The sequence below is a fragment of the Eucyclogobius newberryi genome, unplaced genomic scaffold (assembly GCF_026437365.1).
Source record: "Eucyclogobius newberryi isolate DKJ021-1_F unplaced genomic scaffold, fEucNew1.0.hap1 SCAF_55, whole genome shotgun sequence".
Taxonomy (NCBI): domain Eukaryota; kingdom Metazoa; phylum Chordata; class Actinopteri; order Gobiiformes; family Gobiidae; genus Eucyclogobius; species Eucyclogobius newberryi.
The window spans coordinates 474,247-492,476 of NW_027316223.1; the positions used below are offsets into that span (position 1 = coordinate 474,247).

At 46.7% G+C, this 18,230-nt stretch overlaps 5 non-coding genes across 5 annotated transcripts; all 5 read left to right on the forward strand.

The window, feature by feature from the left end:
• Positions 1-11,430: 11,430 nt before the first annotated feature.
• On the forward strand, positions 11,431-11,512 carry trnas-uga (transfer RNA serine (anticodon UGA)). The gene has a single exon. It is a non-coding gene; the product is annotated as a tRNA-Ser (tRNA).
• A 2,733-nt stretch (positions 11,513-14,245) lies between these two features.
• trnae-cuc (transfer RNA glutamic acid (anticodon CUC)) lies at positions 14,246-14,317 on the forward strand. The gene has a single exon. It is a non-coding gene; the product is annotated as a tRNA-Glu (tRNA).
• A 742-nt stretch (positions 14,318-15,059) lies between these two features.
• On the forward strand, positions 15,060-15,131 carry trnaa-agc (transfer RNA alanine (anticodon AGC)). Its single transcript has one exon. It is a non-coding gene; the product is annotated as a tRNA-Ala (tRNA).
• A 982-nt stretch (positions 15,132-16,113) lies between these two features.
• On the forward strand, positions 16,114-16,195 carry trnas-uga (transfer RNA serine (anticodon UGA)). Its single transcript has one exon. It is a non-coding gene; the product is annotated as a tRNA-Ser (tRNA).
• Positions 16,196-16,587: 392 nt separating this feature from the next.
• trnam-cau (transfer RNA methionine (anticodon CAU)) lies at positions 16,588-16,659 on the forward strand. Its single transcript has one exon. It is a non-coding gene; the product is annotated as a tRNA-Met (tRNA).
• Positions 16,660-18,230: the final 1,571 nt, after the last annotated feature.

Sequence of the window (18,230 nt, forward strand, 5' to 3'; positions counted from 1 at the left end):
TACAGGACACGACCAGGGAGCAAAAATCGAAATAAAAAGAACATAAATAGCACTAAACATAAAATAAAAACAAAATCACATTTAAATGAAAATAGGGGTCCTACTTGGTCCAAAGTCGATCAAATTAGTGCTTATCCAAATTAAGCCTGAATGTCACTGTTTTCCATTCATCCAATGTCTAATGTCTGTTACTATGTCAGTCAAGTCTTTGATCGTTGGCGTGGTTGGTGTCGAGCATTTCTTTGTGATGGCCTTTTTCTCTACAGCCAAAAGTATGTTCCAAGGGTATCCATTTATTGTGTCCATGGCAGGAGTGTTGAGGCCCAAGTACATAGTTTTAAATTTGAGTGGGATGGAAAAGTCAAAAACAGTCTGCAGTGCCCTTTGAATTTCAGTCCATTATTTTTGAGCAACAGCACAGCCCCAAAACACCTGATAGTGGTTTGCCTGCTGGGTTCTCCAGCAGTTAGCATTTCCTTGTGAATAATGGACACTTTGACATGGTGTGGTGAAAAAAACATATTTTTCCCCTTCAGGCATGTGATTTTGTGGTCTTCCTCAGGGCTGTTCCTACATTTCCACACTCTTGGTCAGACAAAACCAGGTTAACTTCTCGTTCCCATTGGTTTAGAATATACTCAGCAGAACGTTGTCCAGATTACCAATGCATTGAGATCATTTAGAAATGATTCCCCTCGCAAGTTCTGATTGATTGGTTTCAACAAAGATTACTGTCAGAGGATTATAGTGGTCATTTCTTTGTTTCATTTCTTGCTTATAATAAGTCCTATAAAAGTCCTGTCTCTCCAAGTCAAAGGATTCCTTCAACACATCAATGCTTTTCATTTGATTTTCTTTTGCAATGCGGTGAAACGTTTACGCCTTTTGTAATCCAGGCGTTGAATCATAAGCTTGGTCATAAGAAAACCAGCTCCAGATTTTAACAGCTTTGTTTAGTTTGTATGCTTTGGTTGGCTCCTTTCAGGGGGTAAGCACAGATTTTACCCAAAGATTCTTCATGTTTCTGCACTTTTTCAAAAGAGTAACGCTACTCTCGGGGCACTCAAGGTTCCACTGAGATTTGAACTCGGATCGCTGGATTCAAAGTGCGCAAACCATTACACCATTGAACCGCAGAATGCTCCCTAGACGGATAACGGTGATCCAAAGCTACAAGTCTTAACATCAATCATCCCTTGCCACAAAAATGGGAAACAAGGATTGCAAACAGTGCAAACAATCTTGAAAAAAGCGAGCCAGCAACTTTCGAAAGTTCAGCCCCTGTCCAATCAACTGTGTTTAATGGAGAGCGAGGGCATCAATCGTTCTACCTTTGAGCTAAATCCCCTGTACCAATGTAGCTATAAAAAAACTGGAAGTCTCTCAATCAATCGACTCTCGCCAATTTATTGCGCACTCAATATACTGCAGTTGATCTGGATGTTGAGGAAAAATTGCAAGATAATGTTATTTGACATAATGCCGATGTATTTGCTTACTTTTTCAAGCACACTTGGCAATTGAACCTCGTTCAGCAGTGCCTTTCATCAGATAGTAAAGCGAGCAGACTTTCCATTGTAAAAAACAACCATGTACTCTCACCATTAGCGACCTTTGAATCCCCTTGCAAATTATGCCTAGAAGTCCAATGCGCTATCCATTGCGCCACAGAGCCCATACATCCTTCCATGATGCTCATTTCCACAAACGCAAAACACGGTATTCATCCAAAATGGGTCTACATCAGTCATTCCTTGCCAACAAACTGAGAATCAAAAAGTGAAAAGAGTGCAGTTAATCTGTGTGTGCAGGGATACTTTTCCATCTCTTATTCCAATTTGTAACAGCAGCGCATTTTCTGTCGTTGTAAATAATTTGCATGCTTGAATGGACAACTGAGTAGTAGTAGGTTTGAGATGGGCCGGTATTTATTTAGCACTGTGGCATCAAGACTGCTCTTCTTTAAGAGAGGCTTAATGACTGCAGTTTTAAGGCTCTTGGGAAAATTCCAGATCCAAGCAACATGTTGACTTTTTCATTGATTGGAGCCAACAGACTGCTCACCATAGACTTTAAAAATCTAGTAGGCAATGCATAAAGGCAGCATGTAGTGGAACTCAGACTTGTGGTGATCTCTTGGAAAGTTTTGTCAGCCACAAATGCAAAATGGGTTAACTCCAGTTGTCTAGTTGGCTGCGTGCTTGTTATCTGCAAATAATGGTATTATTAATGTTCTGAAATGAGTCTTGCAAAGAACACTGCAAACTCATTGCACCTGGAGAAATACAGAAACCATCAGACAAAGTAACATTTACCACACTGTAATTTGAAATATTAACCCGCTTTGTCATTAGCAGGTCCAGAGTGTGCCATTTGCCCTCTGTGGGGCCACTCAGGTGCTGAGTAAGACCAAAGCTTCTGATGACAGCGCCAAGCTCTTTAGAAGAAGACGAGGTTGAGCGGGGCGTGAAGGAAGGAAGGAACAGTCACTCACGTACGGGAAACTCCTACCAAGCAGTGGCCAGCCTATAGCACACTGGGATTCTGTGGTAATTGAACCAAGTTTAGCAGTTCCTTTCATCAGTTAATAACACAAGCAGGCTTTCCTATTTACCAATGTAGATAACAGGGGTTACAACAGTGACTCTGGTGGGTCTCGAACTCACAGCCTTTGAATGCCTTTGCAACTTTTGTCTGATTCCCCTTTTTCACAAAAGCAAAACAGTCATCCGAAAACAGTCTACATCAATCAATCCTTACCATCAAACTGAGAAACAAGGAGTGAAAAGAGTGCATTTACTCTGTTTATTCAGGGATACTTTTCAATCTCTAATTGCAAAATGTAAAAGAGCTCTTTCGGGTGATAAGTTTTTCTGTACATGTAAACAACTGATTTGCTTGAAAGGCTATCATGAAGGCACTGCTGGGATTTGAACCCAGGATGTCCTGTTTACTAGACAGCCACAGCGCCTCTTAAATGCTACTCCACCTGTTTCAGCTAGATATTCAGTGACCAATGTTACCTCGTAGATTTCGCCTTTTTGAGGTGCGTGCAATTTGTGGTGTGCTGCATGGTCTGGAGCTGGAGGTTTGGGAGTTTTTTGGAGTTTTTAATCGTTATTTTGATCATTTTCATTTACTTTTTTCAGTTTTTTTGTTTGTTCCCCTCCCAGTAAACTTACTGGGAGGTGGATTTTTTGTTTTTTTGTGAGCATGGCTCAAAGGACGGACAACACGGCATCGGACACTGGAATGGACACGACAAAGGCAAGACAAAGTTTGAAAGAATCAGTAAATAATAGAAAGAACAAAGAAAGAAGGATGAAATTTATGAAAGAACTCACTGTGGTATTGGAACTAACGGAGGGAGCACAAATCACGCCACTAGCTTTTTTGAAATCAACTCAGGAGGTGTGCGGCTCCATAGTAGCGTGCAGACTCATCTCAAAGGACAAATATGAAGTAACCGTCAGTACCACCAAAGCGAAGGAGCGGCTCCTGGATGGGTACTGCATTGGAGGAGTCAGGGTTCACGCCCGTGACATCTCGGTTGATGAGCTGGTCATGTCCTTCATGGGGCTGCCGGCTTATATCGAGGACGAGGAGATCCTGGCCAAGCTCTACGCCTGGGGGGTCTCTGCGGTCTCCGAGGTGAGGAGGAGAATGTGGCCGGGGACGAACATGGCGGACGGCACCAGGTTTGTACGGGTAAGGTTCACGGACACGGTGCAGTCCTTACCGTATTCTGTCAGGTTTGACACCGCGGGGGGCCCCGAGTACTTCAGGGTAATACACGACAGGCAGGTGCGGGTGTGTAGGGGGTGTCTCCAGCCTGGCCATATTCTGAGGGAGTGCCCTGACTTTCTGTGCCGCAACTGCGGGAGCCAGGGGCATTACGCGCGCGAGTGTGTCGCGCAGTGGGCCCCGAAGTGCAGAGAGTGCCGCATGTTCCGCCACTTATGTCCGTGTGGTGCGGGTGACAGAGAGGAGGACAGAGGGGAGGACAGAGGGGAGGACAGGGAGGACGCCATTGGAGGAGAGAGCAGTGACGTGGCCCAGAACGTGCCCGCAACTGCTCTCTCCGAAGTAGAGGAGGTTTTGGAGGAGGAGGCTGTGGAGGAGTCAGGGGAGCCAGAGGTGTTCGGCTCCTCTTGCTCCTCTGACTCCTCAGACGAGGAGGCGCCCGTCGCACTGGAGATGGTGCTCGGCTCAGCGCTGGCGTCTGGGAAGGTGGGAGCAGGACAAACTGCTCCTCCTGACCAGAGGGAAGGGACTCGTGAGGGTCCAACTCCTAAGCCCGTGGAGGCAGAGGCTGAACCCGGGAGGAGGATGGGTGCGGGACAGGCCCCGCATCTTACCTCCAAAGGGGGGGACATCACCACAGGGCTGGGTGATGATCCCAAGCTCCAGTCGGACGGTGGTAAGAGGGGACAGGTGGAGAAGAAGGAAAAGAAAGGGACAAGACGCAGGAAGCAGGTGGCAGGAGATGGAGAGGGCGCTGCTGCTCAGAGCGGCTCCACCTCCTCCGCCTCCTCCATTCCAGCCACATCAAAAGCGCCAGCAGAAAGCTCCATCAACCCACCATCCTCCACACGCAGCTCTGCCCCACGAGGTGAGCTTGAGACTGTTTTTAATGATGACTTCATGGATTTCTCCACCCGTGAAGTCAGAAAAAGAGTGTGGGAGTCAGATGCGACGGGCGCCAAAAAGAAGTCGAAATAAAAGATGGGTTGTATCCTCCAAAGTCTCCTCTTAATGGCGTTCTCCTTGTCCTCTTGGAACGCAGGCGGCCTGCGGAGCCCAGTGCGGATGCAGAGCGCGTTACACTTTTCCAAGTGGGACGTGCTCTGCATCCAAGAAACGCATTGGGATGTCAGCCACGCGCAACGAGTGCGGAACGTGGGAGTAGGCTCTGTATTTTGGGCCCTGGGCACGGCGTGCTCGCGCGATGTGGCCACGGTGGTGAGGCCTGGTGTCTTAGGCCAACCCACCCTGGTACACGCCGACCCAGAGGGCTCCTTCCTGGTCCTGGACTTCACGGACACAGTGAAGTTCAGACTAATTAATATCTACGCCCCGAACGATGATGGTCTGAGGAGGCAATTCTTCAAAAAAATATTTCGCTTTGCAAACGACAATACAATCATAATCGGTGACTTTAATACAACACTTTGCAAGACAGACATCGGCATTAACAACTCTTTTAAAAACAGCACTGCCAGGACAGCCCTGTTGGAAGAAGCCGCCAGCAGGAACCTGACGGAGGTGTGGCGGTTCGTCCACCCCTTCCTGAAGGATTTCTCCAGGTGGCAGGGCGTCCTGAAGCAGTCCCGCATTGACCTCTGTTTTGCCTCCTCAGACCTGGCACAGAGAGTCAGTGGTGCTTCCTACAAGTGGTCAGGCTTGAGTGATCACTCCACTTTAGATATTTATTTTGGGTTAGTTTCATCACCGAGGAATGGAGGACTGTGGGTCCTAAACAGCTCCATCCTCGGTGATGAAACTTTTTGTAGGAAAATGGACTTTTTGTTTGATGTATTTGACATGGAGCTGGAGCTGATCGACAGCGTGGTCGATTGGTGGCCGACGGCAAAAACACGCATTAAAAAGCTCTGTGTCAATTACAGCAAACACAAGGCGTGGCTGTCGACCAGGAGGGAGACCGCTCTCCGCCAGCGCCTGCAGGTCCTGGACCAGGGCGCAGCTTCCACCACTGGCCCTGTGGATCCAGAGTACCTGGTGGTGCGCGCTGAGCTGGAGCAGCTGGAGGTAAGTAGGTGTCAGGGTGCAATTTTGAGGGCAAAAGCCAGACACACAGTCGAAGGAGAACGCTCGACAGCGTTCTTCTTCGGCTGTGAGAAGGCTACACAGGGAAAGATGCACATAGATAAGTTGATAGAGAAGACAGGTAAGATTGTTTCCGAGGTAAGTGAGGTTTTAGAGACAGCGCAGGATTTCTATAGTAGGCTTTTTAGTTCAGACGGAGTGGCAGAGCAGGCTTTAGACCAGGCTGTAGGTGCTCTGGAGCGCAAACTGAGCAGGGAGGATAGGGAGCTGTGCGACGCGCCTCTGTCTCTCATGGAGATAGAGGCTGCAGTCAAGAGTTTAAATACAGGAAAAAGCCCCGGAGAGGACGGACTAACCTGTGAGTTTTTCAAGCGTTTCGCTTCCAGGTTAGCTCCGATCCTACTCCTATTATATCAGGATTTTGAGAGTGAGTGTAGAGTTGGCGATGGTTTTGCGATGAGTGTCGTCACTCTGCTTTTTAAGAAGGGCGACAGGAGCAGCCTCGCCAACTACAGGCCCATTAGCCTTTTGAACGTAGTCTATAAAATTTTAGCAAAGGTATTAGCAGGTAGGTTAAAGCGTGTGATTGGATCCATCATACACCCCTCGCAGGCCTACAGCGTCCCCGGGAGGGACATCTCAGACATAGTTTTGTCTCTGAGATATCTCCTTCGGCAGATGCACGCGACCGGTGGTATTCACGTTAGTGTAGACTTTAACAAGGCGTTCGACAGAGTTGAGCATTCGTTCCTCTGGACTGTATTAGGTAAGTTAGGTTTCGGCGAACGGTTTGTTAATTGGCTACAGCTCATCTATTCCTTTGCGGTCAGTAAGGTCAAAGTCAACGGGTTTCTAATTGACTCTTTCCCCTTAAAAAGATCAGTCAGGCAGGGCTGTCCCCTCTCGTCGCTCCTCTACAGCATCGCCGCTGAGCCTTTGGCGGCCATGTTGCGGGCGGACGCGGCGGTGAGGGGACTGACCACGCCTGCGGGTAGGGAAGTCAAAATTTTTCAGTACGCAGATGACACGAATCTGATCCTCCGAGACGTGGAGAGCCTGAACGCCTCTCTCCACGTGCTCAATGTTTATGGCCTCGCTTCAGGGGCCAAAATAAATTTCGATAAAACCACGGTTAAATTTTGCGGCAGCGTCACGCCTGTTCCTCTCCCTGTCCAGCTCCGGGAGGCCGGGGACTCCTACAAGGTCCTCGGCGTCCCCCTGGGCAGAGACGAGGAGGCGTGTCGTACTGCACTTTGGTCGCCTTTGTGCGAGAAAATTACAGCGCGCTTGAATTTTTGGAGACGTCGTAATCTGACATTAAAAGGTAAAGTCTTAGTTGTAAATTCTTTGTGCATGTCCATGTTGAACCATGCACTCTCCGTGTACGGCCTGCCGGGGGTCTATGCTAACAAATTAAGGTTAGTGATAAACCACTTTTTGTGGAATCGTGAGAGGGGCTTTATTGCACATAAGGTTATGATAGGTGAGTACGATCAGGGAGGTTTAAAGTTAGCAGATTTAGAGTTAAGGAAGAAGGCCTTCCGGCTGAAAACAATTCGGAAATTTCTAGACGTTGAGGTAGATGCTCCATGGAAGGATTATATAGGTGAGTTTGTTAATAGTCTAGGTAAGTTTGGTGTTTATAATTTGTGTTTGTTGCCCCCTGTTTCGGTCCTGGAAGGCCTCCCCCCCTTCGAGAGGGAACTCTTGGAGGCGTGGAGGACTTTCAGGCCCCTGACTGTGGCGGTTCCAGACAGCGGTGAGGGTCTCGCGCACATGCCCCTCCGTCATAACCCTGACTTGCTCTCCGCTCCCCCCGGGAAGCGTGAGTGCACGATCAGTGGGGCGATGGAGGAGGCTGGGCTGGAATATGTAGGTAAGGTATTTGACGTGAAAGGTAATTTTAGTGTAGATTATATAGGGAAGTGTTTTAGGTTAGCAGGTAAAGTGTTTAGGAAAAAGTATATTAGTGGTATGGTAAGTATTTTTAACAGGAATCTGGTCAGGCATTGGGGAAGCACTTTGGGCCAAATGGGGAGCACGACAGGTAAGTTGAATTTTAATGTATTTGTTAGCACGGGGAGGTTTAGGATTTTCACAGACCTACCCACCCGCATCCTGTATCAGTTGTTGTTGCCGGGAGTGCTCAGGCGTCCCGCCTCGGAACACAAATGGTCATTAACATTCCCCGCACGCACCATTGCAACCATCTGGGCCAACATCTATAATTGGTACACCCCACATAACGTAGGTCATTTTGACTTCAGATTTAGACACAGGATCGTCTTTACATCCGCAGCACTGCACGCATTTCTTCCCGACAGCTACGCTGCGGACTGCCCCGTGTGCCACGGACCCCCCGAGACCCTGGAGCACATGCTGTACACCTGCCCGGCCGTCCGCCCGTTCTGGTCCCGACTGCAGGACCTCCTCGCTCGGAGGCTGTCCTGGAGGCTCCCACTGCCGGCGGCCCTAGGAGGGGACGACCAGGAGCCCTGGCTCTTCCTCTTTGGTCCCGGACAGAGTCGCTCTGTAGCCAACACCCATCTCGCCCGACTAACCCTCTCCATAGCCGGTACACATTATATCTCAACAGGAACATCCATCTCCGTGACAATAAAACAGCAGAACCCTGGCCCATCTTCAAAGGACTCTTGGCCGCACACCTCCGACACCTCCACATGGCAGCAGAGCACCGGTTCATCACCCACCTCGTCCCCCACAACACCCTGATCCACCTCACACCCTCTGGAAACCTGGACATCATCTTCTGACCCCGGCATAACCCCCCCAACCACGGCATCAACCCCAACCACGGCATCACCCCCCATCACTGAAGAATGTTTGGAGAATGATTGTGTGTTTGATTTTCTGTAATTTTTTGTCTCGTCTCCCCCTGCCCTTGTGTATCCCATTCCCCTGCCCTTGTGTGTCATGTCTGTCTGTACATTCATGTAAATATATGTAAATACTTGTTTTGATGTTTTTGATAATAAAAGATAAAAAAAAAACAAAAAAAAAAAACAGTAAACATCCAGGGACGGGACATTGAGAGAATGGACTCATACAAGTACCTGGGTGTTGATCTGAACCACAAACTGGACTGGACTCATAACACAGACGCACTGTACAGGAAGAGACAGAGTCGGCTCTACCTCCTGAGGAGACTCAGGTCTTTTGGAGTGACAGGGCCACTCCTGAAGACCTTCTACGACTCTGTGGTGGCATCAGCCCTCCTGTACGGTGTGGCCTGCTGGAGCAGCAGCATCACAGAGAGGGAGAGGAAGAGGCTGGACAAAGTCATCAAGAAGTCCAGCTCCGTCCTGGGCTGTGCTCTGGACTCGGTGCAGGAGGTGGGGGACATGAGGGTCCTGGCTAGATTCACATCTATGCTGGACCATGAGTGTCATCCCCTGCAGGACACTATGTCCGCTCTGGAGAGCAGCTTCAGTGAGAGACTAATCCACCCTCGCTGTGTGAGGGAAAGGTTTCGTAGGTCTTTCCTTCCTGCTTCTGTCAGACTTTATAACAAACACTGTTAGTCCTGAACACTCGCAATACTGACCTAACCTAATACTGATGTGCAATTCCGTCATATGTGCAATTGCTGTTGGAATCCATGTGCAATTCATGTGCAATTACTGTGAAATTCATGTGCAATCTATGTGCCGTCATGACACATATTCATGTGCAATTACTGTTGTGATCACATGCAATGGTATTTATGTATTTATCTTATTATCTTATCTTATCTTATCTTATCTTATCTTATCTTATTTACCATTAAATTAGCTCTTACCTTCTCAAATCCTTCCCATATGGTCTAGCGGTTTTGGATTCCTGGCTCTCATCCAGGTGGCCCGGGTTCAACTCCCGGCTTACATTATGTACAAGACTCACTGTGGTTACAATTACATTCAAGCTGGACGGAGGTGAAGAGAGGCATAGAAACATGGCATCAATTAGGGCGCAGCATGCGGAAGTTTGTAATTAACCTTTAGCTTTTCTATGCATCTATAGACTAGCAGGTTGGTTGGTGTTTCTTTTTGGAGCATTTCTAGACAAAGTGGGTCAGCGGTAGAGCGCATACTTTGCTTCATTTGGGATCAGTCATGTTTTCCAGCAATTCTTGACTGGACAAGCATATCTTGATTTTTTTATTGGTCTCAAGCTTTCACTGTAATTTTCCAAAGATGCAGTATTGTGGTGGCCAGGTGGTCAAGCTGATGGGCAAAAAATCCATTGGCATTGCTTCATATTTCTTAGAACCCTGCTGGAAACATACCTTTCTCTTCCCCCTGACCAGCAAAGGATGCCACATGCTTAACAGTGCTTGATTTGTAAATATATAGGTACAGGAACACTTGTGGACTGGGTGATCAGGCCAAAAAAGTTACTGTAACACACAAAAAGTGACGCACATGTAAGTAAAGTAACAATGGGACAAACCTTTGTGTCACAACCAGTCAAATTGGAATAAACAAAAAAAAAATGAAGAATTGAATTGCCTATCTGGTCACTGTTTCTGTTGATTCTATTCTATCTGTTCTGTTTTTGTCCATCTATCCGTCTATCATTTTAAGGCATTGATAAGGAAGGGGATGTAGCTCAGTGGTAGAGCGCATGCTTAGCATGTATGAGGTCTTGGGTTCAATCCCCAGCAGGTGACACTGTAGTCTTTGCTAATGGCCAGATTACACTGCAGTGAATTTTAGAGACCTTGACTTAAATATTTCAAATCAGCACATGTGGTGATTCAGTGCAAGCTCCCAGTCCCGCATTACCTTTGAACCTTGTAGCACTTATAAAATTCAAACAATATTATTTCATCCATCCACACTACCTGCAGGAAGGTGAGACAAAGTGGCCCATTCAGGTGGCCTGGGTTCAACTCCTGGCATGGGAACATCGTGGTCAGCCTTTTGGAAGACTTGAATCCACAGTATGAATAAGACACGCTGTGGGTTGTTAAGAGAGACATTGAAAAATCCCATCCATTTAGGATGCAGCGTGCAATATGCAGTAATCAACCTTTAGCTGTTCCATGCAACGTAGCAGCGGTTGTACTTGAAAGCATCCCTTCACAGGGACTGGAACTTAAATCTAGCTCCTTAGAGCACTCAGCCAGATTTTCTGGAGCGGGACAACACAAACTCAGAGCTGCTTGATAGTGCTTCCTACCCCATTAAAAAAACTGTATTAAAAACCAAGACCTGGCTCTATTTGGCTGAACCAAAAGAAAGATACAAATCCCGAGCTATGTGCTTCTCTCCATGACATGCAGAACCAAGCACATTTAGATATTAAAAATGCTTGCTTAAAAGCTGGTGACCCAACTATGCACTGTTCTTTAACCTCTCAAACATCAATGAGGCTTATGTTACAATTCAATCTGTTACACTTGATCTTTATATTTCTCATATGGTCTAGGGATTAGAATTTCTAGTTCTCGCCGAGGCAGCCTGGGCAACATTCCCAACTTCCAGTATGGGTATGTCTCGCCAAACCTGAGCTTAGAATGTTTAGTAAAACATGCTGTCTCCATGAATTCATGGAGAGTTAAATCTGGTAATGTAATTGCGCTAGTTTCAGAAAATAATGTGGATAATTTCCGCTTTCTTAAACACAGTTCAAATGTGTATTGTTGTTGTGGCCGAGAGGTTAAGGCGATGGACTTGAAATCCATTGGGGTTTCCCCGCGCAGGTTCGAGTCCTGTCAGCAATGTGTGTTTAGCAGCACAGATTTTGAGGTTTCGTTCTATTCTATAAACCAGCATGTTTGCTGATGTTTAATTTCGGAGCCTCACTTCAGAACGAGGGCATGTATGAAATCCTTGTTTCAATCCCCTGCATCTCCATTCAATATGTTGATGGCACAAAGTGAAAAGTGTTGACTCCAGGTCTCGCTTGGACAATAATCATGACAGACAAGAGATGGTTATGTAGCTCAGTGTTAGAGCACAGTCTTTCGTAGCAAGATCCCAGTTCCACATTCCTTTAAAATTAGATTTCATATTTTGAAGCAATTTGAGTCTATTAGACGTATACAGCCCCATGGGCATTACGCACTGGCCTCTTGAACCAGGGACTGTGGGTTTGAGTCCCATGATCATAACCATTCAGCAGAGTGGCGCAGCGGAAGCGTGCTGGGCCCATAACCCAGAGGTCGATGGATCGATACCATCCTCTGCTAGAATGTTTTTACTTGCATTATTGCCATTGTCAATCCAAATTAACCAAGCTAGTCAGTAATGTGTTGGATGATGGAAGCCGATCTTCAGCGCAAGCTCCCAGTTCCACATTTGCTTTGAATCTAGCAGCACATTTCTTTTATCCATCCTACATTGTTATTTCTTTTTTGGGGAAAAGGATAGCTGAGTAGTGAAAGAAGATGTAGGTCAAAAAAGACCCATGATTAGACATTTTGAAGCAATTTGAGTCTATTATGGGTACATAACCCCATAAGCAATATGCACAGGATACTAGCCTCCAAAATCCGGGATTGTGGATTTCAGGTCCATGGTCTAATAGGCTGAGCCACAAGGAAAATACTAATCACTAGACTTGTTGCACGTGGAATGGGCTTATATCTATTACATACAGAACTGTTCCTTAACTCTCAAGCATCAATGAGGCCTTCTTTATACGTCATAAGGCGCTGGTGCAGCTAGCAGCCCGGTGTAAACGCTCTCTCTTTTTTCTCACACTTATTGTGCTTCATCTCCTATATTTTGTAAATATAGTTAGTACATTTTTTCTATTTTACTGTACGATAGGGACACGCGCTGGAATCGTTTTTAATTCAACTGTTTTTGACTTTTTTCGGCTGGATTTGAGCGTTTTTCATCCGAGCTAGCCCCCCCGCGCCCTCCGGCCGCCGCCAAAGTACGGCGTGTTGTCGGTACACGCTTATATACACGTTTATATGAAAGAGGAACTTCATGAACGATCGGGACACGCACTGGAATCGCTTTAAAATAACTTGTTTTGACTTTATTCGGCTGGATTGAGTGTTTTCGTCGTGTCGTGGCGATGTGTCTTGGCTCTGAGTCCCCCGGCTCCGGCCCCGCCCCCCGGCCGGCGCCGTACCGCGTTTACACAAAGGAGGAACTAATGAAACTGCGGAGAACAGTCGTCTTACCCGGAGATCGTCACGTTATCCCGGCGGACATCCTAAGGAAAACGCAACGAAGCAGACAGGCTGGACGTAAACTCAGAGAGAAGAGAGGGACAAACAGGAAGTCGGTTCCCGCCGTAGTCATGGGTAACGTGAGGTCCCTTCAAAATAAAATGACGGAAATAGCGAGCCTCATGCGGTCCCAGAGGATTTACAGTTTGTGAGAGCACGGGATTGTGTGTCTGACACTCGGACCTGCAGTGTGGGGGCGCCCCAGGGCACTGTCCTCGCGCCCTTTCTCTTCACCCTTTACACTGCAGACTTCAGACATGACACGGACAGCTGTGTCCTGCAGAAGTTCTCTGATGACTCTGCCATTATCGGACTCATCACGGACGAAGATGACGCGGAGTACAGAGGACTGGCGCAGGACTTTGTGGACTGGTGTCAGCGGAACCACCTCCTCATCAACGCGGGGAAGACCAAGGAAATGGTGGTGGATTTCCGCAGACGCCACCCCACTGCCCCCTTACCAGTGAACATCCAGGGACGGGACATTGAGAGAATGGACTCATACAAGTACCTGGGTGTTGATCTGAACCACAAACTGGACTGGACTCATAACACAGACGCACTGTACAGGAAGAGCCAGAGTCGGCTCTACCTCCTGAGGAGACTCAGGTCTTTTGGAGTGACAGGGCCACTCCTGAAGACCTTCTACGACTCTGTGGTGGCATCAGCCCTCCTGTACGGTGTGGCCTGCTGGAGCAGCAGCATCACAGAGAGGGAGAGGAAGAGGCTGGACAAAGTCATCGAGAAGTCCAGCTCCGTCCTGGGCTGTGCTCTGGACTCGGTGCAGGAGGTGGGGGACACGAGGGTCCTGGCTAGATTCACATCTATGCTGGACCATGAGTGTCATCCCCTGCAGGACACTATGTCAACTCTGGAGAGCAGCTTCAGTGAGAGACTAATCCACCCTCGCTGTGTGAGGGAAAGGTTTCGTAGGTCTTTCCTTCCTGCTGCTGTCAGACTTTATAACAAACACTGTTAGTCCTGAACACTCGCAATACTGACCTAACCTAATACTGATGTGCAATTCCGTCATATGTGCAATTGCTGTTGGAATCCATGTGCAATTCATGTGCAATTACTGTGAAATTCATGTGCAATCTATGTGCCTTCATGACACATATTCATGTGCAATTACTGTTGTGATCACATGCAATGGTATTTATGTATTTATCTTATTATCTTATCTTATCTCATCTCATCTCATCTCATCTCATCTTATCTTATCTTATCTTTTTTACCATTAAATTAGCTCTTACCTTCTCAAATCCTTCCCATATGGTCTAGCGGTTAGGATTCCTGGCTCTCATTCAGGTGGCCCGGGTTCAACTCCCGGTATGGGAATATCTGGTCTGTCCTTCTGGAATACTTGTAGCCACATTATGTACAAGACTCACCGTGGTTACGAGTACTTTCAAGCTGGACGGAGGTGAAGAGAGGCATAGAAACTTGGCATCAATTTGGGCGCAGCATGCGGAAGTTTGTAATCAACCTTCAGCTTTTCTATGCATCTATAGACTAGCAGGTTGGTTGGTGTTTCTTTTTGGAGCATTTCTAGACAAAGTGGGTCAGCGGTAGAGCGCATACTTTACTTCATTTGGGATCAGTCATGTTTTCCAGCAATTCTTGACTGGACAAGCATATCTTGATTTTTTTATTGGTCTAAAGCTTTCACTGTAATTTTCCAAAGATGCAGTATTGTGGTGGCCAGGTGGTCAAGCTGATGGGCAAAAAATCCATTGGCATTGCTTCATATTTCTTAGAACCCTGCTGGAAACATACCTTTCTCTTCCCCCTGACCAGCAAAGGATGCCACCTGCTTAACAGTGCTTGATTTGTAAATATATAGGTACAGGAACACTTGTGGACTGGGTGATCAGGCCAAAAAAGTTACTGTAACACACAAAAAGTGACGCACATGTAAGTAAAGTAACAATGGGACAAACCTTTGTGTCACAACCAGTCAAATTGGAATAAACAAAAAAAAATGAAGAATTGAATTGCCTATCTGGTCACTGTTTCTGTTGATTCTATTCTATCTGTTCTGTTTTTGTCCATTCTATCATTTTAAGGCATTGATAAGGAAGGGGGTGTAGCTCAGTGGTAGAGCGAATGCTTAGCATGTATGAGGTCTTGGGTTCAATCCCCAGCATCTCCAGGTGACACTGTAGTCTTTGCTAATGGCCAGATTACACTGCAGTGAATTTTAGAGACCTTCACTTAAATATTTCAAATCAGCACATGTGGTGATTCAGTGCAAGCTCCCAGTCCCGCATTACCTTTGAACCTTGTAGCACTTATAAAATTCAAACAATATTATTTCATCCATCCACACTACCTGCAGGAAGGTGAGACAAAGTGGCCCATTCAGGTGGCCTGGGTTCAACTCCTGGCATGGGAACATTGTGGTCAGCCTTTTGGAAGACTTGAATCCACAGTATGAATAAGACACGCTGTGGGTTGTTAAGAGAGACATTGAAAAATCCCATCCATTTAGGATGCAGCGTGCAATATGCAGTAATCAACCTTTAGCTGTTCCATGCAACGTAGCAGCGGTTGTACTTGAAAGCATCCCTTCACAGGGACTGGAACTTAAATCTAGCTCCTTAGAGCACTCAGCCAGATTTTCTGGGGCGGGACAACACAAACTCAGAGCTGCTTGATAGTGCTTCCTACCCCATTAAAAAAAAACTGTATTAAAAATCAAGACCTGGCTCTATTTGGCTGAACCAAAAGAAAGATACAAATCCCGAGCTATGTGCTTCTCTCCATGACATGCAGAACCAAGCACATTTAGATATTAAAAATGCTTGCTTAAAAGCTGGTGACCCAACTATGCACTGTTCTTTAACCTCTCAAACATCAATGAGGCTTATGTTACAATTCAATCTGTTACACTTGATCTTTATATTTCTCATATGGTCTAGGGGTTAGAATTTCTAGTTCTCGCCGAGGCAGCCTGGGCAACATTCCCAACTTCCAGTATGGGTATGTCTCGCCAAACCTGAGCTTAGAATGTTTAGTAAAACATGCTGTCTCCATGAATTCATGGAGAGTTAAATCTGGTAATGTAATTGCGCTAGTTTCAGAAAATAATGTGGATAATTTCCACTTTCTTAAACACAGTTTTGATGTATATTGTTGTTGTGGCCGAGAGGTTAAGGCGATGGACTTGAAATCCATTGGGGTTTCCCCGCGCAGGTTCGAGTCCTGTCAGCAACGTGTGTTTAGCAGCACAGATTTTGAGGTTCTATTCTATAAACCAGCATGTTTGCTGATGTTTAATTTCGGAGCCTTTCTTTCAGAACGAGGGCATTTATGAAATCCTTGTTTCAATCCCCTGCATCTCCATTCAATATGTTGATGGCACAAAGTGAAAAGTGTTGACTCCAGGTCTCGCTTGGACAATAATCATGACAGACAAGAGATGGTTATGTAGCTCAGTGTTAGAGCACAGTCTTTCGTAGCAAGATCCCAGTTCCACATTCCTTTAAAATTAGATTTCATATTTTGAAGCGATTTGAGTCTATTAGACGTATACAGCCCCATGGGCATTACGCACTGGCCTCTTGAACCAGGGATTGTGGGTTTGAGTCCCATGATCATAACCATTCAGCAGAGTGGCGCAGCGGAAGCGTGCTGGGCCCATAACCCAGAGGTCGATGGATCGAAACCATCCTCTGCTAGAATGTTTTTTCTTGCATTATTGCCATTGTCAATCCAAATTAACCAAGCTAGTCAGTAATGTGTTGGATGATGGAAGCCGATCTTCAGCGCAAGCTCCCAGTTCCACATTTGCTTTGAATCTAGCAGCACATTTCTTTTATCCATCCTACATTGTTATTTCTTTTTTGGGGAAAAGGATAGCTGAGTAGTGAAAGAAGATGTAGGTCAAAAAAGACCCATGATTAGACATTTTGAAGCAATTTGAGTCTATTATGGGTACATAACCCCATAAGCAATATGCACAGGATACTAGCCTCCAAAATCCGGGATTGTGGATTTCAGGTCCATGGTCTAATAGGCTGAGCCACAAGGAAAATACTAATCACTAGACTTGTTGCACGTGGAATGGGCTTATATCTATTACATACAGAACTGTTCCTTAACTCTCAAGCATCAATGAGGCCTTCTTTATACGCCATAAGGCGCTGGTACAGCTAGCAGCCCGGTGTAAACGCTCTCTCTTTTTTCTCACACTTATTGTGCTTCATCTCCTATATTTTGTAAATATAGTTAGTACATTTTTTCTATTTTACTGTACGATAGGGACACGCGCTGGAATCGTTTTTAATTCAACTGTTTTTTACTTTTTTCAGCTGGATTTGAGCGTTTTTCGTCGTGTTGTTGTGATGTGAGCTAGCTCCGAGCTAGCCCCCCCGCGCCCTCCGGCCGCCGCCAAAGTACGGCGTGTTGTCGGTACACGCTTATATACACGTTTATATGAAAGAGGAACTTCATGAACGATCGGGACACGCACTGGAATCGCTTTAAAATAACTTGTTTTGACTTTATTCGGCTGGATTGAGTGTTTTCATCGTGTCTTGGCTCTGAGTCCCCCGGCTCCGGCCCCGCCCCCCGGCCGGCGCCGTACCGCGTTTACACAAAGGAGGAACTAATGAAACTGCGGAGAACAGTCGTCTTACCCGGAGATCGTCACGTTATCCCGGCGGACATCCTAAGGAAAACGCAACGAAGCAGACAGGCTGGACGTAAACTCAGAGAGAAGAGAGGGACAAACAGGAAGTCGGTTCCCGCCGTAGTCATGGGTAACGTGAGGTCCCTTCAAAATAAAATGACGGAAATAGCGAGCCTCATGCGGTCCCAGAGGATTTACAGTTTGTGAGAGCACGGGATTGTGTGTCTGACACTCGGACCTGCAGTGTGGGGGCGCCCCAGGGCACTGTCCTCGCGCCCTTTCTCTTCACCCTTTACACTGCAGACTTCAGACATGACACGGACAGCTGTGTCCTGCAGAAGTTCTCTGATGACTCTGCCATCATCGGACTCATCACGGACGAAGATGACGCAGAGTACAGAGGACTGGCGCAGGACTTTGTGGACTGGTGTCAGCGGAACCACCTCATCAAAGCGGGGAAGACCAAGGAAATGGTGGTGGATTTCCGCAGACGCCACCCCACTGCCCCCTTACCAGTGAACATCCAGGGACGGGACATTGAGAGAATGGACTCATACAAGTACCTGGGTGTTGATCTGAACCACAAACTGGACTGGACTCATAACACAGACGCACTGT